Source organism: Bos grunniens, chromosome 21 (assembly GCF_055505025.1).
Source record: "Bos grunniens cultivar Pamir isolate PY7600 chromosome 21, Bosgru_T2T1.0, whole genome shotgun sequence".
Lineage (NCBI taxonomy): Eukaryota > Metazoa > Chordata > Mammalia > Artiodactyla > Bovidae > Bos > Bos grunniens.
The window spans coordinates 56,586,475-56,612,958 of record NC_141185.1 but is presented as its reverse complement, the minus strand read 5'-3'; the positions used below and the strand labels follow the sequence as shown (position 1 = coordinate 56,612,958).

The 26,484-nt window shown below is 48.6% G+C and overlaps 1 long non-coding RNA gene across 4 annotated transcripts in view; it reads right to left on the bottom strand.

Moving 5' to 3' along the window:
- Positions 1-1,040: 1,040 nt before the first annotated feature.
- The window catches only part of LOC147349771 (uncharacterized), a 56,047-nt gene continuing 30,603 nt past the window's right edge, over positions 1,041-26,484 (bottom strand). For 3 of the 4 annotated variants that reach the window (XR_015150137.1, XR_015150138.1, XR_015150140.1), the window contains exons 5-6: positions 2,591-2,619; positions 1,041-1,565 (exon numbers count right to left, since the gene is read on the bottom strand). This is a non-coding gene — a long non-coding RNA (uncharacterized LOC147349771). Of the gene's footprint in view, positions 1,566-2,590; positions 2,620-9,386; positions 9,491-12,369; positions 12,464-26,484 lie in introns of those variants that run through there. The other variant, XR_015150141.1, reaches the window with a different exon arrangement.

Sequence of the window (26,484 nt, the reverse complement as noted above, 5' to 3'; positions counted from 1 at the left end):
TTTTCCTTATACCACCACTTAAAAAGTGAGAACTACTTTTATGCCCTTTGTGTAAGTGAGAAAATCTCAGAGAAGTTGAAGGCCTTGCCCGTGCCATATGATTAGCAAGCTGAAGTGCAGGGAGTCAGGTTGGTCTGACTCCAAAGCCCATGCTTATTCCAATCCAGGTCGCCACTACCAGAGCAAGGCCTTAATGAAGTACAGCACTGCTAGGGTCAGTGCCAGCCGCCTGAAAAGTCTCAGAGGCCCTCAGGCTCTCGTACCCCCTGCCACTCTTTTCAAGATCTTCTCCTGCAAGTTCCTCCAACTTGATAAATTCCTGGCCCCAAACCCGTATGACAGAGTGAGGTGTCAGAAGCCATTCAGCTGTTTGGAAAGTCCCAACTACACAGAGAATTATCTCAGGGTTTTTTTTGTGTGTGTGAGCTCAATGGACACTCCAAAACTAATTACCCCTCTACCAAAGAATGAGATCTTAATGGCATTTTGATTTATTTCCTTCTTGTCTTTTTTTTATTTTGACACTTTTATTCCAAAATTGGGATATCACTTTTGGTGTCCTAGAATTTTCTCTCTGGTGTTTTATAGCAAATTCCCTCTACCTTTAAGACTCTCAGGGCTTCCCTGGTGGCTCAGTGGTAAAAAATCTGCCTGCCAGTGCAGAAGGCACGGGTTTGATCCCTGATCCAGGAAGATCCCACATACCATGGAGCCACTAAGCCCAACTAAGCTCATGTCCCACAACTGCTGAGCCTGCGCACTAGGGCTTGGGAACCACAGCTACAGAGCCCATGTGCTGCAGCTACTGAAGCCCGTGCACCCTAGAGCCGGTGCTCCGCAGCAAGAGAAGCCACCACAAAGAGAGGCCAGCGCCCCACAACCAGGAGTAGCCTCCCCCAGCTCACCCCAGAGAAAAGCTCACACAGCCAGACCCAGTACAGCCAAGATTTAAACAAATAAATAAACCTTTATCTTTGGGGAAAAGAATGGCCCACAGCAAAAAATCTTAAAAAAAAAAAAAAGACTCTAGTGAAGCGGACTGAAACAGATTGATCATTTTTTATTTTTCCCCAGAAAGAGAAGAAAGAAAATCGGGTTGTGCGCCTTTTCCAGCCCCTCCCACCCTCCTCCTGCTGCCAGATGACCTTCCCAAACCCCACCTCCGCACGTGACCTTCCCTGCTTCACGCCCTTCAAGGAGCCCTCGTGGAGCCGCAGGTGGGTCAAGAGGCCCGCCTGGAAGGCGTTCATCTGGTGGGCGCAGGTCTTTCAGCACGAACGCTGCCCCGGGCGCTGTGCGCTCCTAGACGGGTTGCGTCATTTTCTGCGTTTTCTCTTCCTTTACCTCTGTGGCCCCCTCTGCTCTCCTTTGCCTTCCTTGCCCCTGCTGCTGCTCCAGACTTGTGCCAGGTCTCACTCTTCTCCTTAAACCGGAGTCTGGGAGAGACGCCCCTTCCTGAACAGAGCTGGTCCTGATCAGGTCTCAATCCTGAAGCTCCTTGTGCCAGGATTGGGCCAGAGCGGAGGGTCCATCCGTGCTTCTCTGAGTGAGTCCGCGTTCCAAACCTGATTAGTGGAGAGACATTGGGCAAGGTATTTCTTTACCCTCTTGAAGTCTCAACTGTCTCATTTTAAACTGGAGGTGACAAACCATCACAACGCTGTGAAACAATTTTCCTCCAATTAAGAAATAAATCTAAAAATTAAGATAAACTGGAATGATAACAGCTCCTCAACAGATGGTCTAAGTAAGGACAAAACAAGGTGATGTAGATGAGATATTTCCAGGCCTGGCCCAACCTGGCCCAATATAGCTTGTTTAGTTGAAAAGTCCTGTCTGACTCTGTGACCTCATGGACTGCAGCTGCCAGGCTCCTCTGTCCATGGGATTCTCCAGGTAAGAATACCGTTGCCATTTCCTTCTCTGGGGATCTTTCCAACACAGAGATCGAACCCACATCTCCTGCGTCTCCTGCACTGCAGGTGGATTCCTTGCCACTGAGCCACCACAACACAGCTTAGTGATTCTCAGTAGCTATTCCCTTATCTCGCTAAGGGGCTCAGAAATGGACCATGTAAGCTAGGGAAGAAGGAATAAAAAGGCTCAAGTGGCTAACACTGAAGGGCTGGAATGTGCACAGCCCTGTCTAGGAGATAATGGGTCAGAATGTCCAGCCAAGCACCCAGTACAGCAGGAAAACGCTCTCAGCCAGCCCAGAGGGAAAGCGAGGCTGTTCCCAGGAGACCCCACATAGACTTAAGGTTAAAACTTGATGCTATTTTAGCCACTCCTCCTCCCCAAAGGCATCAGGGGAGGAGCAGGGTCTATGACACCCTCTCCCAGCTCAGGTTGCAGCCCCATTGACTCTAGCCCTGCACTACCCACCTGCACTGCCCGCCCCCCCAACCCCTTTCCCCTACCCCCCGTCCCCCCAAACAGCTGTCAGGCTCTCCAACTGGACAGGAGGTCAGAACCCGCAAGAAGCAGGATGGTTAAAGGAAGGAGGCGCCGGAGGTGTGGAAGGTGAAGCAACTGGGCAGAGAGCAGCTAAGGCCAGCACAGGTATGTCCCAGGCTGGGGACATGCTCACCTGTTCCAGAAGGTTCTTTCTTTGTAGCTCTGAGAAGGAAAACAACAAGAAAATATTCATACCCAGTGGCTCCAGAAGTGAGAGAAAGAGCATATTTTTGCAAATTTGAAGCTGCTCTGGTCATCCCCCAATGACACAGGTCAAATTCCCACTATTTACGTCACTTTTAGGTCAAAGCATGGCCACCACCAAACCTTCTTGATAAGTCAATATGCCCCTTAAAGGGGACACAGTGACTAATAACTGCTCAACAAAACAGACTTGTTTTTACTTGTTTTGAATTGATAAAAGGAGACTTCTTTTTGGAGAAAGTAGCTATAGACAGAAAAGACTAGCTGTGGGAATGAAGAATTTGGACAACGCCCAGGTCAGGGTGCCTTGAAGTCTCCAAAATGGTCCTGAGTTAATAGCTAAGCCAGGAAATGTTGAAAAGTGTGTCTTCAGGGAAGCCTTAGATGTTCAACACCAAGGACTGGAATAAAGCCCCAAATGAAACCCATCTAGCAAATCCCTTCCCCAGTTGGCAGACGCACCTATCTGCCCAGCCTCCATCCCCTCTGTGAAACTGATAGGGTCAGAGGTCATGCTGGCGGAAGACTTTAATTGAAGCTGAGTCACATTAATTACATCACTGTGCTATCCAAACTTAATTCCCCTGAAGTGACGTCATAAAACCAGGGCATTACAAAGGATTAGGGACCAAAAGGAAGGTAGACGTGAATAAGGTTTCCATATGTCTGTGACTCATGTCTAACGGTTGTGTCCCAATGTGGGTGCTCATGACTCACTCCTGGTACCAGTACCAGCTCCACGTGGCCTCCACACATGTGGGGCTCTGACCTGGCCTCCCTCTGCTGAGAAGCCTGAGGCCCCAGGTTTCGTCCGGAGTGAGGGAAGCCACAGACAGGATTCACCAAACCAAATGGGACCTCTCAAGGTCTGTGCTTATCCTGTAAGACTTCAAGACTCACCAAAGCTCAGTGTTGCCCCCAAAGCAGTGCCGCTTTGGGTGCTAATGTGCATTATGTAGAAAACAAAGGGTTTAGTGGCCAAACATATTTGGTAAAGGGATTGATCAATGGGTTTCCTCACTGCAAGGGGCCCTTAACCTGATAGTGATCACTGAACGCTGGCAAAGGCAATAGGTTATGCAGCGTTTCTTGAAGTTTGCTGACCAGAGAACCCTTTGCATTTATGGATTTTTTTTTTTTTCTGGCTGCATTGCAAGCCATGTGGGATCTTTGTTCCCCAACAAGGGATCAAACCCTTCCCCCCTGCTGTGGAAGCACAGAATCAACCACTGGCCTTCCAGGAAAGTCCCCAGGGAATCCTTTTTGAAGGAGAATTCGTGGGGTTAGTGCCCTGAAGAACACATCTCATAAAAGCCTTTTTAGTTGCAGCCTTGCCTTTCACCATTTCCCCTTGTCACAAAGACAGAGATGCCTCTGGACATTTGTGTTTCTAACACAGGCCATCGATGTCCATCCAGACCATTGACAGATTCTGCAGCAGATTGCCCCTCATTCCCTCACACAGGTCAACATGCTTCGGCTTCCACTAGAGGACTGCTCGGAGAAGGCAATGGCACCCCACTCCAGTACTCTTGCCTGGAAAATCCATGGACGGAGGAGCCCGGAAGGCTGCAGTCCATGGGGTCGCTAAGAGTCGGACACGACTGAGCAACTTCACTTTCACTTTTTACTTTCATGCATTGGAGAAGGAAATGGCAACCCACTCCAGTGTTCTTGCCTGGAGAATCCCAGGGATGGGGGAGCCTGGTGAGCTGCCGTCTATAGGGTCGCACAGAGTTGGACACGACTGAAGCGATTAGCAGCAGCAGCAGCAGAGGACTGCTAAGTCATACAGCATAGCACCACTGAGACGGACACCTGGGATTCTTGATTCTGATGCTACCATTGAGGAAAGTAAGGCTCACGGGGCAGAAGCAACCGGGTGGTGATGAGACAGCTAGAGAGAAGCAGAGCCAAGACTCGACCTCCTCTGAGCTGAGTCTCGGTCCATCTCAGTCCCCAAAATGGGAACTGCTTCTTGGGTATAAATAAATGCAGTTACTAGTTAATTACTCAATGAGTTACTACAGTTACTAAGTTACTACATTGAAGAGTGATTCTTAGATCGATGGGCTACTAGATAGGTCTAGCAACAGAGGAAGCAGTTACACTCAAGTGGCGCCAAGAGTTAGGAGAGGACAGGTTATTCTTTTCAAAGTCTCCATAAACATCCTGGGCAACTGAGAACTTACTACATTATTATTTGATCTGTTGGGGGATCTTTTCCCTGTATCAGAGTTCTTAGTTGCAGACAACAGAACCCACTGGAGCCAGGTTAAGGCCAAAAAGTGGTTCATATTGGACAGTTTATGGTATTCTCAGAAGGAACAGAAACTGACTGCATGTGACACAAATAGGGAAAAACAGAACCAGGAGAAACACCCAACCTCACCGTGGGTCTGTTCTAGAGAACCTCCACTGTCTCTACCCCGCACCACTTGACTCTTACAATGCTCTGTCTGATGTTAAAAGAATTCCAGAGACCCTAGAAGAACAGATATCTTGAGCACATGCTTGTGAGTATATCTGCAGAAATTCAGCACCTCCCCTTGCTCACTTCAGCATCTGCATCTCAAGTAGATGCATCTTTGAGGCCAAGCTAGATCACATGTGAGGAGGGCATGGCAACCAACTCCAATATTCTTGCCTAGAGAATCCCCATGGACAGAGGACCCTGTCAGGCTACAGTCCATGGGATTGCAAAGAGTCAGACATGACTGAGCGACTAAGCACAGCACAGCACACAGGTCACACGTATCACTCTGTATTGTGGGCTAAATTGTGTCCCCCTTCCCAAATTCATGTGTTAAAGCCTTAACTTCATATCATGACTACATTTGAAGATACTACATTTAAAGAGGTAATTAAAGCTAAATGAGGTCATAATCAGTTCAGTTCAGTTCAGTTCAGCTGCTCAGTCATGTTTGACTCTTTGCAACACCATGAACCACAGCACACCAGGGCTCCCTGTCCATCACCAACTCCCAGAGTTTACCCAAACTCATGTCTATTGAGTTGGTGATGGCATCCAACCATCTCATCCTCTGTCTTCCCCTTCTCCCGCCTTCAGTCTTTCCCAGCATCAGGGTCTTTTCCAATGAGTCAGCTATTCACATCATGTGACCAAAGTATTGGAGTTTCAGCTTCAGCGTCAGTCCTTCCAATAAACACTCAAGACTGATCTCCTTCAGAATGGACTGGTTGAATCTCCTTGCAGTCCAAGGGACTCTCAAGAGTCTTATCCAACACCACAGTTCAAAAGCATCAATTCTTTGGTGCTCAGAGTTGGACACAATTGAAGTGATTTAGCAGCAGCAGCAGCAGCTTTCTTTATGGTCTAACTCTCACATCCATACATGACCACTGGAAAAACCATAGCCTCAACTAGACGGACCTTTGTAGGCAAAGTAATATCTCTGCTTTTTAATATGCTGTCTAGGTTGGTCATAACTTTCCTTCCAAGGAGTAAGAGTCTTTTAATTTCATGGCTGCAGTCACCATCTGCAGTGATTTTGGAGGTCATAATAGTGGGACCCTAATCCAACAAAGCTGATGTCCTTATAAGAAGAGACACCAGGGCCGTGTGAGGACATGGCTTGGAGGCGACCATCTGCAAGCCAAGGAGAGAGGCCTCAGGAGAATCCAAACATGCTGACCCTTTGATCTTGTTCCCCCAGCCTCCAGAACTGTAAACACATAAATTTCTGCTGTTTCAGCCACCCAGTATGTGGTTTTGTTATGGCAGCCCTTACAACTAATACACCTGCATGCCAGGGAGCCTGGGAAACATAGTTCCCCACTTTTCAGGCCCAAGAAAACAGAGAGGAAAATAAGAAGAGCCAATCACAGAGTCCACTACTGTATGTAAACAACAGACTCTCAACTGAGATCAGAAATGTATGAACAAGGGCTTCCCTGGTGGTCAGTGGTAAAGAATCCGCCTACAGGGCAGGAGACACGGTTCAATCCCTGGTCCAGGAAGATCCCACACACCTCAGAGCAGCTACAGCCCTTGAGTCACATCTGTTGAGCCTGTGCTCTAGAGTCTGTGCTCTGAAACAAGAGAAGGCACCACAAGGAGAAGCCCATGTACCGCAACTAGAGAGCAGTCCCTTCTCGCTGCAGCCAGAGAAAAGCCCTCGCAGCAACGAAGACCCAGCACAGCAATAAATAAATAAGTAAACTTATTTTAAAAAGAAGTGTATGAATGGAACCCATCTAGCAAACTCCATCCCCAGTTGGTGAAGACACATGTTTGGACAAGCCCAGCCACCATCCCCTCTGTGAAACTGATGCAATCAGGTGTCACGCTCTGGGCTTCTCCCAGATCCACCCAAACTTCCCTCCCATCACGATCCTGCCACCTCCCACCTGGACCACGACCATCGCTGGGTCTGCACCCAGCCAAGACTCCTGAGCACCCATCGGCTCAGCAAGGCCCTACGCGCATCTCCTCTCACCTACTGAACAGAACTCTGTTCCCCACCACACTTCACAGATAGAAATACCTCAATGCCAGGAGACCACACACACAGTGAAATAAAGCCTCGCACCCCCAAGAAATAAAGTATCAGTAGAAACAGAACATGAGAACCGAAGAAAAGAGAAATACAAGCAGTCCAGCCATTTGCTTCAAGTGTTTCCTGGAAACCATGACATAATGGAAGTCAGATGTGTTGTGTAAATTTCATTAATGGAGAAGAAGAAAACTACAAACTTCTCAAAGGGAAACTGGTTTTTCTCCAGTTCTACGTTAAGAAATGGCTCCTCTAGGATTTCAAGCAAGGGCAGTGAGAGACACTCGGGACCAAGGGCTCAGCAGGATCCCTCACTAAAGACGCAACAGCAGATTTCTTACGGGTGTCTTCCCTCTGAGCCAAGGGTGTATAACTAAGAAGTAATTTAAAGAGCACCATTCCCAACAGACTCACTTTTCTTAAATATGCATAAATTTTGTGACTTCACTGCCCAGAAGCAGTGCTGTCTCTCTTTTCCCTCCCACTGCTAGGTGAGTATCTCTAGGCTCCCAGGCTTCCTCCATCCATGGAAACTCGCTCTCCACCACTCCCTGGCATGCCCTCTGTCTCCTCCCCACCTCTCACTAGAAAGTATTCACCTTTCCTTCTTGTAACCTACCGAAATCCTGAGGACTCTGCAAGGAGGGAAGCAGGATGAAAAGAAAGAAAAGAGTCACTTGGGGAAGGGGGCAGGGAGGAAGAGTAGGGAAGAAGGAGAAAAGGAGGCAGCACGAAAAGGGATGGAGGGAGGGAACACCAGGACACTCTACGCCAGGGACTTTGCCGGGCAGGCTCACAGGTAAGGCGCCGTCTAAGCGCCATCACTTCCAACTTCAGGCAGGAGGATTTCCCGGTGCCTTGCGTTGCCTCAGGTAGCACAGTGGTAAAGAATCTGCCCACCAGTGCAAGAGGCGCAAGAGACTCAGCTTCAATTCCTGGGGCGGGAAGATCCTTCCTGGAGAAGGAAAAGGCAACCTACTCCAATATGTTTGCCTGGGAAATCCCACGGACAACAGAGCCTGGCAAGCTACTGCCCGTGGGGCCGCAAGGAGTCAGACACAGCTGAACACACATATTTCCCTTGCCCTGAGTACCATGATCTTCCCCCGACATGCTCTCTGTCACCTTAGGCTCTGGCAATACCGAGAATGGAGAACTTAACATTCCTCCAAGCATACCACGGCAACCTACCCAGTATCCATTCTCCCCTCATCCTTAATAACAGACCTTGGGATTTATTCAGGGTTGCAATGTGCTTAGCTCCTCCCTGGAATCCAGGTAGAGACTAAGAAGCCTCTTTCAGGAGGGCTGATTGAGATGGAAAGAATAAATTTTTTCCCATCCCCTCTTCTTTCTCTCTGCTTGGAACACAGACATCCTGCCTGGAGGCCCAGCAGCCATCTTGTGACCCTGAGGATAAAAGTCACACCCAAGGATGGCCAAAGCAGAGAGTGAGAAGTCACCTCCACACCACTGCTGACCTGCCTGCTTTGGGACTTCTTCATGGAAGAGAAGTAACCCTTCATGTAATTTCAGCCACTCTGGTTTCCTCTTTTAGACACTAAACCACAGTCTAATACAACCGCTATGTCGTTTCATGCCTCGGAGACCTTGTATAACTGTTATCTCTCTCGTAACTCCTCCCCTCCAGTTCTCCACCTGTTGAGCCAGTAGTTATATTCAAAGTCTCCACTGAAGCATCTCTCTCTGTGTGGAAAGAGTGCTAGTCGCTCAGTTGTGTCTGATTCTTTGCGACCCCCATGGACTGTAACTCACCAAGCTCCTCTGTCCCTGAAATTCTCCAGGCAAGAATACTGGAGTGGGTAGCCATTCCCTTCTCCAGGGATCTTCCTGACCCAGGGATTGAACCTGAGTCTCCTGTATTGCAGGCAGATTAATTGACTCCTCAGGTGACTACTTGTTGCCGTTCAGTTGCTCAGTTGTGTCTGACTCTGTGACCCCACGGACTGCAGCACCTGAGGCTCCTCTGTCCTCCCCTATCTCCCAGATTTTGCTCAAAGTCCTATCTATTGAGTTGGTGATGCTATCAAACCATCTCATCCTCTGCCACCCCCTTCTCCTTTTGCCTTCAGTCTTTCCCAGGAAAGATTGAAGTGACTATATAATACTTATTTAATAAATATTCAGAGTTGTTTAATAACTGATGAATAAAAATTCCTCAGAATGAATGAAAAATAAATTGCTTACATAAAAAATGACAATGTTATCTATTCCAGAGCACTGTCTCTTCTTCAGCCTCAACTCTTAGGGGGTCTTCTTTGGTCCCAGAGTCCCAGGGGATGATATGGCATCTAAACAGAGAGATGTGTCAGAGATTCTAGTCAATGCAGGTTGGGCAGCATGACACAATTTCTACCAAGGGCAAAAAAAAAAAAATAGCAAGAGAGAGAAAAAGAAGTAAGAACATATTTGTAAGAGTTTGAAAGAAGCACCTAATGTTTTTCACACTTGCCTCAAATTTTCCATGAAAATTTGAAGCTTTTTTTCTCCCTACATTATAATTGATTTCACCCCAAAATGGCTTTCACACTGGGGTGAGCAGCCCAGACAAATGGGTCTCTGCTATGAAGAGGGGAGGACGCTCATGTAAATTCCATGCAAGAGCTGGGTGGTGAGGAGTCCCCAAAATGCCAAAGCAGCTGAGAGGAACTGCTGCTCCCCCCAGAAATACTTTGGAGCCTGCACTGACGAAAAAAAAAAGAATGTCCATCTCAGCAAATGGACAAATATTCAGCTAAGCAGGGACCATAACAAATGTTTCTGAGGACCTACTTGTACTGGGAAGAGAACTGGGTGCTGGGGGTTCCAGAACGGCCACAAGGCAACTCTGTCCTCAAGCCCTGTTATCAGACCCCAGAAGTGGGAACTGACATGATCTTTATCACCTTTGCTGCTGCCATCAGCATCCTCCTCCTGGCCGGGGCTATTATTCCTTGAGAATAATTCACCACCTACAGGATGAGGCTAACCTAAAAGCAGGTGTTTGTAAGGCAATATGATAAATGAAATGATAGAACTTCGCATATGATGCAGTAGGGAGGAGGAGAGAATGGTATCCGAGATTAGAAAATGTATAACCAAGAGGGAGATATTGAGCAAGGTTTTGAAGGATACATAGAAGTTTGCCAACCTTAAGCTAAGATGCTTGGAAATTCTTTTACCTCCAGAAGTCTTTAATATGGTTCTGTATGAAGGACCCCTGCTGCTGCTGCTAAGTCGAGTCAGTCATGTCCGACTCTGTGCGATCCCATAGACGGCAGCCCACCAGGCTCCCCCATCCGTGGGATTCTCCAGGCAAGAACACTGGAGTGGGTTGCCATTTCCTTCTCCAAAGCATGAAAGTGAAAAGGGAAAGTGAAGTTGCTCAGTCGTGTCCAACTCTTCGAGACCCCATGGACTGCAGCCCACAAGGCTCCTCCGTCCATGGGATTTTCCAGGCAAGAGTACTGGAGTGGGGTGCCATTGCCTTCTCCCATATATTTGAACTAATTTCTCAGGAAGATTCCTTAGAGCACCACTTAAAAAAAAAAAATTGCCATGTCACATGGCATGCAGGATCTTCGTTCCCCTGAGCAGCGATCGAACTTGGGCTCCCTGCATTGGACGTGCAGAGCCCTAACCACTGGACTGCTGAGGAATTCTGGAACAGCACTTTTCAAACACAAATGTGCTTATGAATCACTTGGAAACCTTCTTAAAATGATCCTGGATCCAAAAGTCTGGGCTGGGTCCTAAGAATTTGCAGTCTAGCAATGTGAAGATGACACAAAAGGTCCTGAACACTCCTGATGTCTGGATATCTCTCGCCAACCAATAACAGGAGTTCTCAGGTCCACGGAGAATGGGCGTAAAGTATCTCAAATGTTCCAAAAATTAGGGAGATGTTTGCCATTTCTTCCACCAGGACTGCTTCAGGACCATGGTTCTCAACTGCACATAGAAATCCCTGTAGAGCCTTAACCATCCCCATGCCCAGAACACACCTTGAACAGTTTCTTCCAAATGTTTCATCAGGACGCAGACTTCCCTGGTGGTCCAGTGGTTAAGACTTCGCTTTCCAATGCAGCCGGTGCGAGTTCAGTCCCTGGTCAGGAAGCTAAGATCCTACATGCCTCTTGGCCAAAAACAAAACCAACAACCCCTCCCCCATAAAACAGAAGCAACATTGTAGCAAATTTAATAAAGATTTAAAAGAACAAAAGAATGTCTTTGGAGAAGGAACCCCTGCCTTGGTAGTTTCTAAAGTTCCCCACGTTTGCGTGCTCAGTTGCCAGGTCACTCAGTCCTGTCCAACTCTTTGTGACCCCGTGGACTGTAGTCTGCCAGACTCCTCTGTCCATGGATTTCGCAGGCAAGAATACTGGAGTGGGTTGCCATTCCCTTCTGTAAGGGATCTTCCCAACCCAGGGATCAAACCTGCATTTTCTGCATCTCCTGCATTGACAGGTGGATTCTTCACCACTGAGAAGCCCTGTAAAACTCCTCAGATGGTTCCAAAGTACAAGCAGAGCTGAGAGCCTGGGCTTTAGGCCAGGAGAGCTCCACTGGTCGTTTATGATGACTGGATGTGACGCCCCCTGCAGACACTGCTATCTCCCACATTGGACAAGCAAAGGCCCAGAAGTGAGAGAATTCTCCTACCTCCATCCTAATCCCTCCTTCTCAAAGTGCGGTCCCTAGACCAGCAGCAGCGGCCCCTGGAAGCTTGTTAGGAATGGATCACAGAGTGATCCTTCCTATCGTCCCTGAAAGCGTCGACAATCAGGGAATGACTCCCCCTTCTGCATAGGCTGCTCTGTGCCATCAGAGAATCTCTCTGAGTATAAGCAGGAAACCGGAGCCCGAGGCCTGGGCTGACCCCTGGGCCGTGTGAGTCACAGGCAGCGTTCTAACTTGGCTCCCCGGGTCTGTCCCAGCACTGACAGCCCAGCACCTATGCCCCTCCAGGTGGTCGCAATGCCAGCTGATGAGGTGGCAGGCAGAGCCCCAGACGTCAGTAAGCCGCAGCAGCTCCTGACCCAGGGGGCACGGACGCACGGCAGCCTGGAGTTGCAAGGCAGCCGTGTTGGAACGTTCCTGCCCGCCTCTCCTGGCACGGGGCTGTTCCCACGTTTCTCATGACAGGTGCGGCGCCCACTTTTATCCCCTCCCTTCCAAAAGCACCACGGACCTTCCGCAGGCCCTTTGTTCCCAAAGCAGCTTAGCAAAGAATCCGGGGAGCCGCTGTGGGAAGCTCTCCGGGCCTAATCCCCGGTGGCGGAAGCAGCTGGCCCTCCAGCTGGGCCCGGGTGGTGAGGATGCAGGCCCGGGTATGTGGCTCAGCTGGGCACACAGCCTGTGAGGGTCCCCACCTGCAAGGCCGCCATAGAGACTTCTGAGCTCTGAATTATAATGGTTACACAGGGCAGTAGGATATTCTAACACAGTCTGCTTCTATGTTTCTGGGTGATACTGAGATTCTGCTTTAAAAAAAAATTTTTTGGGGGGCTGTACTGAGTCTTTGTTGGGATGCACGGGCCTTCTCTAGTTGCAGCGCATGGAGGCTTCTCTCTAGCTGTGATGCCTGGGTTTGGGGCTTCTTCTTGAGGTGCCCAGGTTTCTCTTGTTACAGAGCATGGGCTTCAGTAGCTATGGTGCGTGGGCTTGGTTGCCCAGCGGTGTGTGCGATCCTAGTTCCCCGACCAGGGATCAAACCCATGTCACCCCCACGGCAAGGCAGAGTCTTAACCACTAGACCACCAGGGAAGTCTCGGATTCTGCATTTCTGACGAGCCGCCAGGTGATTCTTAGGCTGCTGGTCCTTGGACCACGCTCTGAATAGCAAGGGCTCAGCACAACTAGTTTCAGATATTTCCCAGGCCATTCTTGACTGCACGACTTTGAGAAAGGTATTTAACTCTGGGAGCCCCTGTTTCCTTGATTGCAAGATGGAATAATAATCACTGACTCCCCAGGGCAACAGATCACTAAGCTCCTGAGTGAGTGAGTGGAGCTCAAGGCCAGGCTATGCCTTCCATAAAGCAAGATACAGACTCTGTAAGGGTGTCTGGGGAGAGTCTAAGGCTCAGTTACATCATTAGTTCCAAGGAGCCATGTGACAGCAGGAGTTTCAGAATCAAATGGATTCGAATGGCTCTCTGAGTCTCAGGAATGCCTCTGTAACTTATGGGCACCAAAACTTAGGATGGTTTTGTTATTAATGAGTTAAAATTAAAAATCTTTAAAATACTGCTAAGTCACTTCAGTCGTGTCCGACCCCGTGCAAGCCCATAGACGGGAGCCCACCAGGCTCCCCCGTCCCTGGGATTCTCCAGGCAAGAACACTGGAGTGGGTTGCCATTTCCTTCTCCAATGCATGAAAGTGAAAAGTGAAAGTGAAGTCCCTCAGTCGTGTCCGACTCTTAGCGACCCCGTGGACTTCTGCCCACCAGGCTCCTCCGTCAATGGGATTTTCCAGGCAAGAGTACTGGAGTGGGGTGCCAGGATGGGGCTTATTACATAGCAGACATTCAATAAATGTTAGTTACCTCGTTTCCTGTGTTAGTTTTTCATTTTCCTATCTTCCAGAGCAAACGCAACTACAAACCATTTAGAGTTTCTGGGGAAAAATCATTCAAGACCATGAGCATTGAATGCTTATCTCTAAACAACTATTACAGTCAGAATCCTTTGATCATGGTCGACATGAACCCCAGTTCCACAGGCTTAAAAGGATATCACATCTCCCTTAACTGAAGAGCCTCCCTGGTGGCTCAGAAGGTCAAGAATCTGCCTGCAATGCAGGAGATCCGGGTTTGATCCCTGGATTGGGAAGACCCCCTGGAGAAGGGAATGGCAGCCCACTTCAGTATTCTGGAGAATTGCATGGACAGAGGAGCCTGCTGGGCTACAGTCTGTGGGGTCACAAAGAATCAGACACAACTGAGTGACTAACACTAACTAACTTAAACTGAAAAGTCCAGTGGGATTCAGGCATAGCTGGATCAAGGTGTCCACACGATATTGTCAGGAACTTGTCTCTCCACCTCTTTCCTCCCATCAGCTTCATTCTTGGGCTGGCTCTCAGCATTTGGTGACAAAAACTATCTCTAGCGGCTCCAGGTTGACTGACCTGGCCGAAAAAGAGATCCTCTTTCCTGAACAATCCAGAAAAAGCCCCGGAGGTGACTCTTTCTGACAGATTGAGAGATGCACCTGTCCCTGAGTAAATTGCTACAACCTGCTCAGTCCTGTGTGACGCATTGCCCTGGAGGCAGGCCACCCAATCACTTTGACAGAGTAGAAGAGTGATATATTGGTTTGCTAAGGCTGTCATATCACCATACCACAAACTGGGTGGCATAGACAGTAGAAATTTATTCTCTCCCAACTCCGGAGGCCAGAGGACCAAAGCCAAGGTGTCAACAGGGTTGGTTTCCCCTGGAGGCTGTGAGGGAGACTGTTCTAGCCTCTCTCCCGGCTGCTGGTGGTCACCAGCAGTCCCTGGGGTTCTTTCACTTGGAACTGTTGTTACTGGACCAAACTTGGAGTCTGCTCACCCGCCATGCAAAAAAGTCGATTTACGGACGCCGGGTTATGGTGAAGGAAACTGCAGCCTTGGCCCTTCCCTGGTGGTCCAGTGGTTAAGACATTACCTTCCATTACAGGGGATTCGGGTTCAGTCCCTGCTCAAGGACCTAAGGGACCTAGATCCCACATGACTCACAGCAAAAAAAACAAAACATCAAACAGAAGCAATAGGTCCACATCAAAATAAACATAAAAAGAAAAGAAAGTGCAGTGTTTATTGCAGGCACCAAGCAAGGAATAAGGGCAGCTTAGGCTCAAAAGACTCAACCCCCCTGATGGTTTTCAGGAAAGCACTTTTAAAGACTGTGTTTGGGGTGAGGGCAACAGGATGCATGCCTTTCTTCTGATTGGTTGGTGATGGGGGCACAGGGTGGTGTTCCAGGAAACTCAAGTCATCAACCTGCTGATTCCATCCAGTCTGGCGTATCCATGCTTCTGCTTGGTTGCCACTATCCTCCACTTGGCAGGGGGGGTCTTAGATCCTGAAGAATAACTCAGAGCCTTCTGTCAGATTGTTATGCACGTCCCTTAAGGAGAACTGGGACCCTGCTTTAATGCTGATCTATTGCATTACTTGTCTTGTTTGACTGCCTCTCCTTTTCCTCTGCACTCCCTTACTTCCTTACTTAATAACTGCATGAGCCTGCTCTTTGGAATTCAAGGAAAGACTAGGAAACTGGAGTCTTTTTCTGCAAAGGAGAAACAGGGAATACAGAGAGACTTTTGTAACCGAGAGACCCCTCCAGGGTTCTGCTCATTTTCAATCTCCTCTTTTCTTTGATTCTCTTCAATTTTGAGGGGAATAGTGATGGGACAAGAAAGGGAATAAAGTTTTGGATAGAGAAAGTGAAGTCACTCAGTTGTGTCCGACTCTTTGTGACCCCATGGACTGTAGCCTACCAGGCTCCTCCATCCATGGGATTTTCCAGGCAAGAGTACTGGAGTGGGGTGCCATTGCCTTCTCCAGGGGAACTTGCCAACCCAGGAACTGAACCCAGGTCTCCCGCATTGCAGGCAGATGCTTTACCATCTGAGCCACCAGGGAAGCCCTTGGATAGAGAGGTTAATCATAAATTCAGTAGAAGAATTTAGGCTTTAGAGGTACTCAGTTTTGCTGTATCATTCTATTTTCTGCCTCATGTTTTTCTGTGTCTTCACATGACCTTCTACTGACATCAGTCATTGGATTAGGGCCCACCCAGATCCAGTATGACCTGGTCTTAACTATTACACCTACAAAGACCTAGTTGCCACATAAAGTCACATTCTGAGCAGGAGTCACATTTCCAAGTGGGAGGAGACCATTCAACCCAATACAGGTGAGAAACAAGAAAAAAAAACTGGGTACAAATACCAAAGACAACAAACGGCGACCCACTCCAGTATCCTTGCCTGGAGAATCTCATGGACAGAGGAGCCTGGCAGGCTCCAGTCCATGGGGTCACAAAGAGTCAGACACAATTGAGCAACTAATACTTTCATTTTTTTTTTTTTTCCCACCAGAAGCTAAAGGATGAGTATGCTTTGCAGGTAAAATTCAAAACCAACTGATATCCATAATACCACCTAAGTTACCCTCAAATCATAACAACAGAGGAGATCTTGAGCAAATCTGTTGTCCCACTGTCTAAAAACCACAGTGCCTATTTAACTACACTTGGGAAATTCCACAGGGAATCAAATTCTACAACCAAGAATCGCTCTTAAGTGGGAATGCTTCTTAGAGGCTGAGCTAAATTTGTAACAAGCAGCCAAAGTCTGGAATTCTCTTCAGGCAAATTCACAACTGTTCTGACTTCACATGTGTCTGAGATATTCAGAGCCTTACCCTCCAGGGAATTCAACTTCCGTCCTTGGAGCCCAGCCGCATCTAAAAATGTAAATTTCCTTTGTGAAGGCAAAAAGTCAACAATTTCTGAATCTCCGGCTTCAGGAGGCATATGTTCCAACATGCCTAAGCTGGACCCAACTCCTCAGAATTACTGTCACCAAGATTCTAACCCAATCGCAGATTTCATTTCTTTTCCTCCTTGCAGAAGGAGATTCAACTTTCAATTTCTTAGAGGGGAAAAAAAATGTAGGAGAATTTCATTTAAACTCTTAAAAGTGGTAACCAATCTCTGGATGGTAGGATAAAGGTGGGTTTCACTGCAGTATAAATTATTTTTAAATTAAAAAAATAATAAAGATGCTTATAAATTTAAAATATCTTCTAGCAGTTCTGCTAAACCCACTACAGCATGTTAGCAAGGTAACAACCACAGATTTAGGATGTCCAATGAAAAAGAAAATTTCTCCATCGACAATAACCAAAACAAACAAAAAAAAATCTAAATGAAAAGAAAAGCAGTGGAAACAGAAAAAAAAATCCCAGCCAAGTGACATTTTCCATTCTCATTTCCTCAAAGAAGCAAAGATTTCCCGTTTGGTGCAGTGATGCTCCTTGGAACCTGAGGCCCTGCAACAGGGGACCCGAGTCCCAGGTCTGACTCACAGTGTTGCCCCTTCCCAGCTGTGTGACTCGGGACGAGTCACTCTACCCATCCAAGGCTCTATCTCTTCATTTTCCAAAAATACCTCTACTGTTCGACTATATTTATATAGTTGTCATAACACTCGAGGGCTTCCCCAGTAGTTCAGTGGCAAAAAATCTGCCTGTGATGCAGGAGCCACAGGAGATGCAGGTTCTATCCCTGTGTTGGGAAGATACTCACTCCAGTATTCTTGCCTGGAGAATCCCGTGGACAGAGGAGCCTGGCAGGCTACAAGGCTAAGGTCCAGAGGGTCGCAAAGAGTCAGATACGACTGAAGTGACTTAACATTCACACATACACACACATAACACTCAAATGGGTCCACCTTTGGGCAAGGGCTCTGAAGACCCTATAAATATTATAGGGGATTATTATTAAAACTATTAACTATTTAAGCATGTGTGGCATCCTGCCAGGGCCCATTAAAGCACATACACGAATAAAAGGAAATCCTTTTCCTCAAAATGATGGTCGTTTTTGCTTGTTTGTTTTAATCTCAAATGTACTGAAATTATCTCGCGTCTCAGCCCATGGCGTGTGATCACCTCTACCCTTGAAAGCTTCCACTCTTACTATTTATTCCCTTTCAGCTCCATTCCTCACTACCATTTGCCTCCTCCCTGCCTCCAGGCAGTTATTTTGTCCTGTTTAACTTACAGTGTTTTGTACATATTCCTTAAAAGCTGTACATATTTGCATGCATATACTTTTTATTTATGCAAGTGGCATTGTTTAATGTTTCATTTTGCTTCCTAAATGAAGCAGAGAGTTCTCATTATGTTCTTAAGGTCCAGCTCTGCTGCTGTCGTATATGGGATCTGTTTCCACCATTTGGATGTTGAACTTCATCCGTACCCACAGCACTTTGCCAGCCTGGTTTTCTAGCTTGAGGGACAACCCTCTACCATGACAGATAACTCTGCAGTGAACGTCTTCGTTCAAACCTCCAGCTACAGCTACGAACCAGCTTCCAAGGTGTGTGCATACTCAGTTAGCTTGTTCCCCAGTCCAATTTCCTCCCAGCAGTGGGGAAGGCACATGTATTTCCCACCCCACCACACCTGGCATTATCCAGCTTCCTAACAGATATATAGTGTAGTCTAACAGACATAAAGGGATATTTTATTGTTGTTTAATTTTCATCTAACTGGTTTCTAATGACATGAAGCACCTCCTGATGTGTTTATTACTTGGGGTAGGGGGATTCTTCTCCTGACAAGGAGATTCTTCTCCTTGTCCTATCCTCCCCCCATTTTGTTAAGACTTTGCTAATTTCTTCCTGCTGATTTGAAGATTCCTTGCATATCCTAGATATATCCTCTCCCATTCTGTCCTCTAACTTTGTCCATGGTGACTTGATGTAATCAGTTGTTTGAATGTAATCAGATTCATCTCTTTTCTGCCTTGTGGTTTGCACTTTCTGCTAAATCTTCCTCACCACCCCCACACCTGGTCCCCATACCTCCCAGCCTTACACCAATTACCTTGTCCTGGCTTACCCTGTGGTTTTGAAGGAGGAAACAGACAGAACAGGTTCCATCTTGAAAGCTGGACTCCATCTTGGGCTGGACTGTGGACTTTGAGCTATATCCCCTGTATCTATGGAAACGACATACAAACTGGAAAATCAGAAACGCCCCGCACTCCAGGTGGAAGAGCCCCAGGGCTCCTACCAAGACTCTCCATCGCCTAAAAAAAATACCCTAATTATCTGTGTAACCGAATAGAATCATAAATTCTATTATGCTTATTGGGGTATGACCACAGGCCTATTGATAATTGTCCACTGTTAACTACCTAGGCCTAAGGCATACGAATCACAGGTTAACTTTGACTGTATCTTTCTTTTCCTTTGTTCAGACTAGTTTCAGGGAATTTGGGGAGGTGGGTTTGGGCATGTACACTTAGGGTATATAAGGTTTTCACAAAAACTGGTCGGGGTCCTCGGCTAAGAGGAGACTCTGCCTCGGGCCCGCCGGTGTAATACACGGCACTCCACTATCTGCATTGTCCTTCTGAGTGAGTTTGTTTCCCGGAACGCGTGACTACAACAGTTTCAACTCTCCTGCTGGCTAAAAAATGAAATCTAAGCACTTGCTCAGTCTTACAGGACCCTTTCCAACCTAATCCTGAACATTCCCGCCTCTTTTCTGCTTCGTTAGCCCCCACTTCCACCCCACCCCTCTTCTGCTAGTCTGTCTTGCATACACTGTCCACTCTCTAATAGACTCACATTCTCCTTCGCAGCAGGCAAATGTAAAGATGCTTTTGAAACAGGAGGGAAGGTAGCAGGGCACAACTTCTGAAAGAACGACATAGCCCAGAGATATAATATAAACCAATTAGAATCAATGGGTCCCAGATGGCAGACAATTCAACTTCGATTAGACCTTGATCTTCTATCAGTAAGCTAAATGATATACTCAGAGGCACCATGACAGTTCCAAGGTACCACCAAAAGACCAAAAAGTGGGCAATAGCCCAACTCCTGGAAATCTCCACCCCTTCTCCAAAATAGCTGGAATAATCCTCTCACTCATTAGCCTATGAAATTACCCAGCCCATAAAAACTAACCACACCACATTTTGAGGTGGCCAGACTCACCCTCTGAGATGGTCCACACTCTGTCTGTGGAGTGTGTTCCTCTTCAAATAAATCCATTTCTTACCTATCACTTTGTCTTTCACTGAATTCTTTCTGCAATGATAGACCAAGAACCTGAGCTTCATTGGGTCTTGAAACCAGGCCCTCTGGGTTTAAGCTGGGTTCAAGTCCCAGCCACATGGATTCAAGTCCCAATCTGAGATAAACGGTTCCACTTTCAACTGCTGCTTTTGCTTTTGTGTACCTGGGAGTCTTTCTCTTATTCAGTTCACCATCAACTGAATGCAAATCACATTTGAACGTTTAACAAGTGTGGTTTCTGCTTTAGGAGACAGTCCAAATGGCCACAACCTGTTACTGTGAGTATAGTCATAATCACAGAGTAACGTATAGAAGAAGAACACTCATATCTCCATTTTCCAGGTCAGGAAGCCAAGTCTTGTCAAAGAAAAATGGAGCTGGACATGTCTTACTCATGGCAAGACAGATTTTATTCAGACTTCTACATAGAGGAGAGAGACTCCACCGCAAACAGGTCAGCTCCACCTAAAACAAAGATAACTGAGGTTAATGGAGAACAGAGAGGGAGTCAGAAAAGGAGGTTATAGGAAATGAAAAGAGGTAAGAAAGAAAGAACCAGGTGGGTTATTGGGAAAATGAGCAATTACAGAAGGGGATGCTGTTAAGTTGCTTCAGTGGTGTCCGACTCTGTGCGACCCCATAGACGGCAGCCCACCAGGCTCCCCCGTCCCTGGGATTCTTCAGGCAAGAACACTGGAGTGGGTTGCCATTTCCTTCTCCAATGCATGAAAGTGAAAAAATTAAGTGAAGTCACTCAGTCGTGTCCGACTCCTAGCGACCCCATGGACTGCAGCCCACCAGGCCCCTCCGCCAATGGGATTTTCCAGGCAAGAGTACTGGAGTGGGGTGCCATTATCTTCTCCAAGAAGGGGATGAGTAGAGAATTACTGGAAATGGTTTGGAAGGGTGGATTGGGACAATGTGGATTTTGCAATTTGACAACATTGCACTTACTTGAGCAAGAATTCAGTTCCAGGGCAGGGGTCACCTTAAGGCGATCTAACACAGATTGAAGCTGGGCTGAAGTTTCCTAGCTGTGGCATTTGGGCAAGTCCTTTGTGCTGCAGAGAATTTACTGTTCGGTGGTTAGGTCATGCACACATAGCTGCACTAGCAACAAGGCAAAGCCTAGATTTAAATGCAAGCCTGCCTGACCATGACACCCAAATTCAACCCTTGTTTCTGGCCGTTACCTGTAATTTTGCTGAGATGCAGATCTAGAATGTGGAAGCCTTAGAAGCAGGAGGGAGGCACTTAGCTGGTGAGGCTGCCCCAATTACCCTTGGTGTCCTGGGTCTCCTCTGGTCCTAAGGTAGCAGGAACTCTTGTGAAGGAACATAAAAGCCATTTTTAAAAGTCACTTTACTCTGGAGAAGGGAATGGCAATCCACTCCATTATTCTTGCCAGGAGAATCCCATGGACAGAGAAGTTGGGGGCTCCAGTCCCTGGGGTCACAAAGAGTTGGACATGACTGAAGCAACTTAGCACGTATGCATGCCACTAAGTAGGACACACACCCACACCCCTCATGGGAAAGCTGGTGTGATTAAGTGTAAGAGAGTGCAAGAACTAGATGCTTCTTGATGGAAACGTAATTTGGGAGAAAGCTTAAACTTTCCTTCACGAAGCATGGCAACTCTAAGAAGTTTCTAGAAGTAGCCCTCCCAAACACCACCACCCTGAGATACAATGAACTCTCTGAGTGGGTTTTGGCAAACAGCACAGTTCTGGGAATCACCTGAAATTGGCCATGGGGCACTTTGCTGCAAGCCACACCCTCAGCAAAAAGAGACATTAGCAGCAGTGCTTTCTGTGGCAGAGAACACGGGGTTGTAAACCTCGAATCCCCCTCGGAGTCAAATTTAGATAATTAGAGTTCACCTCCTAGGACTCTCCCTGCGGATACAACTGGCATTGGTTGTCATTGTTACTGCTGTTCTTCCAAATTACGGGGCAGGGCAGGATTCTAAGGCTGAGCCCACGACAGGGAAAACAGAGGAGGGAAGGCGGCCTCCTCTATCGGCTAACAAGTCCCTGTCTGACAGAAAGGATCATTTTGCTCAGAGCACATTGCACCTACATTTGCTGTAACACCATCGGAAAAATGAGCGAGTCTTTCCCCTCTGGCAGACTTTCGCAATGAGGACCCCTTGCAGTGTCCTGGGAGCCCAGGTTCCCCGGCTCTGGAACACCGGCCGTCCTGACTCGGAGATGGCATCCACCAGAACATCTTGTGGGAGCCAGACCCTGTGGGTCCGGCCCTGGTTCCCTGTGCCAAGCCTCATGGCTGTCACGCCTGCCGCGCAGACAGTCATGAGCAGGGACTGAATTCACGCAAGGCCCAAAGGGAGCCTGTCCGGGACACGCTCACAGCCCCGCGCTCACCCATCCACCTGAGATCCGGCTGCCAGCCCCTCTGAGCTGGGCTGGGGCCAACATTGCAGCCATTGTGAGTGACGACAGTGGTTCACGTGTGTGTGTGCCCCTCCACGGCTTTCCCGGCGACTCGGCGGTAAAGCGTCTGCCTGCAGTGCAGGAGACCTGGGTTCTGTCCCTGGGTCAGGAAGACCGCCTGGAGGAGGGCATGGCAACCCACTCCAGTATTCTTGCCTGGAGAATCCCACGGATAGAGGAGCCTGGCGGGCTATGGCCCACGGGGTCACGAAGAGCCGGACGCAACTGCAGCGACTGAGCACACACGCACAGACCCCTTCGTGGTGAGCTGCTGTGGCAAACGGATAAACCGCGAGCGCCTGGCGTGCACAGGGGCCCGGGGAGTCGGGGCACGCGCTCCACCAGGCACTGGCTGCGGCATTCTGGGTCCCTCTCCTCCCCCTTCTGTGCCTCCATTTCCCCCACCGAAAAATGTCACAGGTTGAATAGCTCATTTCTTAATGCCCAGCTTCCATTCTAAGACTTCTAGCCACTGCCTAGGCCCAGCTAAGGATTCTTCCAAGGTCAGATTTTATAATCATCATGACGTGTGATGATTAGAATAAAGACTAATAAAACTTCCTAGAGTAAAGACTAAACCGCGGTACATCAACTATACTTGAGGAAATTCCCTGGCGGTCCAGCATTTAAGACTCTGAGCTCCCAGTGCTGCGGGTGCAGATTCGATCCCTGGTTGGGGATCTAAGAGCCCACACATCTTGAGGCCCAAAAACCCAAACAGAAGCAGCATTGTAACAAATTCACTGAAGACTTTTAAGAACTGGTCTGCGTCAAAAAAAAAAAAAATTTTAAAAGAGTATACACTTCATTTTCAACAATTAAAAATAAATACTAAAGATTAACTAATTAATTAGAATAAAAAGACCACAATGTGAAATTATGGGCAGGTGACTCAAGCTGGTTGCTCTCTTGCTGTGTGTACTCTCCCTGCTCGATCAGCACCTGCTTCACCAATACCTACTCCCCTGACTGACCTGCCCCAGGCCCCAGCTAAGATTGTCCCAGCTATATATCAGAACTCTCCACTACGCTTATCAAAGAGGCGGTGAGGGGCGTGCCCCTCTGCTGGTTTCCCTGGTAACCGGTGAGCCAACCTGATATCAGTTCCCCCTGTAATTGGTAAATGCCCCATCCCACCCGTGGGAGCAACGACTGCCACCGTGTCCTGCCAGCCTGACAGCCTCTCTGTCAGCGGAACACAGTGGAGGCAGCTCCAGGACCCTGCTTCAGGAAGCTGGGTGTAAGCTCCCCAACCTGTGAAACCATAGGTGTCTCTGCCACCGACTCCTGGCTCTTCCTTCTGTCTTGGAGTTGGGCGAGCACAGGCCTTGCAGTCGTGCAACATGCGGCCTGACAGAAACAGACCTCCAAGAGCCTCGCTGAGACTGAGGACTGAGGATGAGAGATGGAGAAGTCCTCAGCCGCCTGACAGGAGATGAGGGAGAAAGACCCTTCGCCAGGAGGCATTCCACACATCAGGAGCAGAAGGGGACGTTCCAAGGTACTAGGGAACCTGACGCCATCGCTGCCACAGCTCAAAGACCATCCTGTAATCCCAAGACCTTCGGTCCCTTGGAGAAGGACCAGCCAAGGTGCCCTGGGCAGCACGCTCCTGACTTGTGCTCGGCGCTGGAAAACTCAGTGGTGTGGTCTTCAGACCCCTTCGTGACAACCAGCTTAGACAGTCGATCTAAGCATCAGTGGAATCTACTAGACTCTGCCCAACCTTCCTCACCTGGGGGCTGAGGCCTGAGAGTGAAGAGAAGGGAGCTAGACTCTGAGAAGGACAGGACCAAGACCAAGGACGTTAGCCAAGGGGCCGGCTGCCCAAGTCAGCTGAGGAAGGCAGGCGACCTTGAGCTGGAAGGTGGATGCTCAGGCTTTCAGATGCATCTGTACCCAGGCTTTCAGGTCACACACAGCAGCAGGCAGAGACAAATGCCTCCAGGCAGGGCCCTCCAGAGAGGAGAGGACACTGGTCTCCTTAGAATGGCAATGAGTGCCCAGCCCTCGCTGGCCAGGGCTGGAGCCTGGGAGGGCGGGGGCAGGCACCAGACCCACCCACGCCAGGCTGGCAGCACCAGAACTTGCCACGTAAGCATCGGGTGGAAATGCTGGGACTGCTGTGTGTGCGTTTCAGCTCAGCTGGGTCCATTCGGTCCCACCCCAGGGAGGAGAGAATCCTCAGGAGTGGAGGGGAAGGCATTGAACCTTCCACCCTCATCTCAGGGTCAGCTCAGCACCGTCTGGTACCTAGAAAAGTGTCTTCTGCCCAGGCTCAGTCCCCAAGCCGGACAATCTGCTCACCCAGATCGTGGTCCTGTCTGCCGTCCTGGACAAAGCCCTTTGCCGCTCCCAGTAGCCCTCTCAAAACTGTGACAACAACACTTGCCTCCAGGTGTGTGAGAGACAGAACAGGAAAACGCATGGGAAGCTCGGTCAAAATCTACAGGGAAGGAGGACTTCCTTCGTAGTCCAGCAGCTAAGACTTCCCTTTCCAATGCAGGGGGGCGACAGGTTCAATCCCTGGTCTAGTCGCTAAGATCCCACATGCTTTGTGGCCCCCAAAAATATAAAAAACAGAAGCAATATTGTAACAAATTCCACAAAGACTTTAAAAATGGTCCACATTAAAAAAAAAAAGAAAGACTTTAAAAAGCTACACAAAAACAAGAGATTAAGTAGACACTGTCTCCTTCTCATTCCTCTCTAATATGCCCATAGTGCTCTGCTTAGTCACTCAGCCAAGTCAGACTCTTTGCCACCCCATGGACTGTAGCCTGCCAGGCTCCTCGGTCCATGGGATTCTCCAGGCAAGAATACTGGAGTGGGTTTCCATGCCCACCCCCAGGGGATCTACCCAACCCAGGGATCAAACCCAGGTCTCCCCCATTGTGGGCAGATCCTCTACCATCTGAGCCACCAGGGAAGTCCCCAGTTGCCGATATTTGATGGCTAATCAAGGATAAAATTCTGCTTTCCTCACTTTCTTCTATTAAAGTGACCACAAACTAGGCACATCATTAGCATACACACACCTCAGACCCAGAAACACACACACACTCACATACAACCTGTTCTTTGCCACTTCAGCCCTGCTGCCCCCTGCCCACCACGGTCCCCTCTATCAGTGAGTGGCACCAGCATCCGTCCATCCAGGATTCAGCTTCTAGGGAGCCCTTGCTGACACAGCTTCCACTCCCTGGTCCAATTCCAAATTGTGAATCTAGTGGAACCCCTGTGTGTGTGGCATGTATGGCTCAGCTGTGTCCAACTCTTGCAACCCCATGGACTGTAGCCTGCCAGACTCCTCTGTCCATGGAATTCTCCAGGCAAGCATACTGGAGTGGGTTGCCATTCCCTTCTCCAGGGCATCTTCCCGACCCGGGATTGAACTACATAGCTTTTAAGTTCCTACTCCGTCTCTGATCTAGAGCCCCATCCTCTCTTGCCTGGGCTGTTCCACCGGCCTCCAAGCTGGTCCCCTCTGCATCTCCTCCTCTGCCAGACTCAGCTTTCCAGGAAGCACACCTGATCGCATCAAGTCCTTCAAAAACCCTTCTACAAGGACTTCCCTGGTGGTCCAGTGGTTAAGAATCCACCTTGCAATGCAGGAAACGTGGGTTCGATCCTTGGTCAGGGAACTAAGAGCCCTTGTGCCACAGAGCAACTAAGTCCACACAGTGAAACTACCGAGCCAGTGTGCCACAGCTGGAGACTCCGTGTGCCACAGTGAAGCTCTGCCCCTGTGCCAAAACTAAGACCCAGTGCAGCCGGATTTTAAAAATGCCTTCTACAGCTCAAGATGGGGTCAAGCAGGGCCTGAGGACCCCGGCCCCACTTCTTCCCAGGCCTCATCTCCTTTCGCCTTCCTGACTGCTGCTCCGTGGGTCTTCCATCAGACTCCCGAAGAAGGACAGTGCCCAAGCCCTCTGTTCAGGCCAACCATAGCGGGCCAGAGGAGACCACAGCACATCCGCACAGGCCCTGACCTCCGGCTCAGCAGAACAGGCCCCAGGCAGCCAGACACAGCGCGGGTGC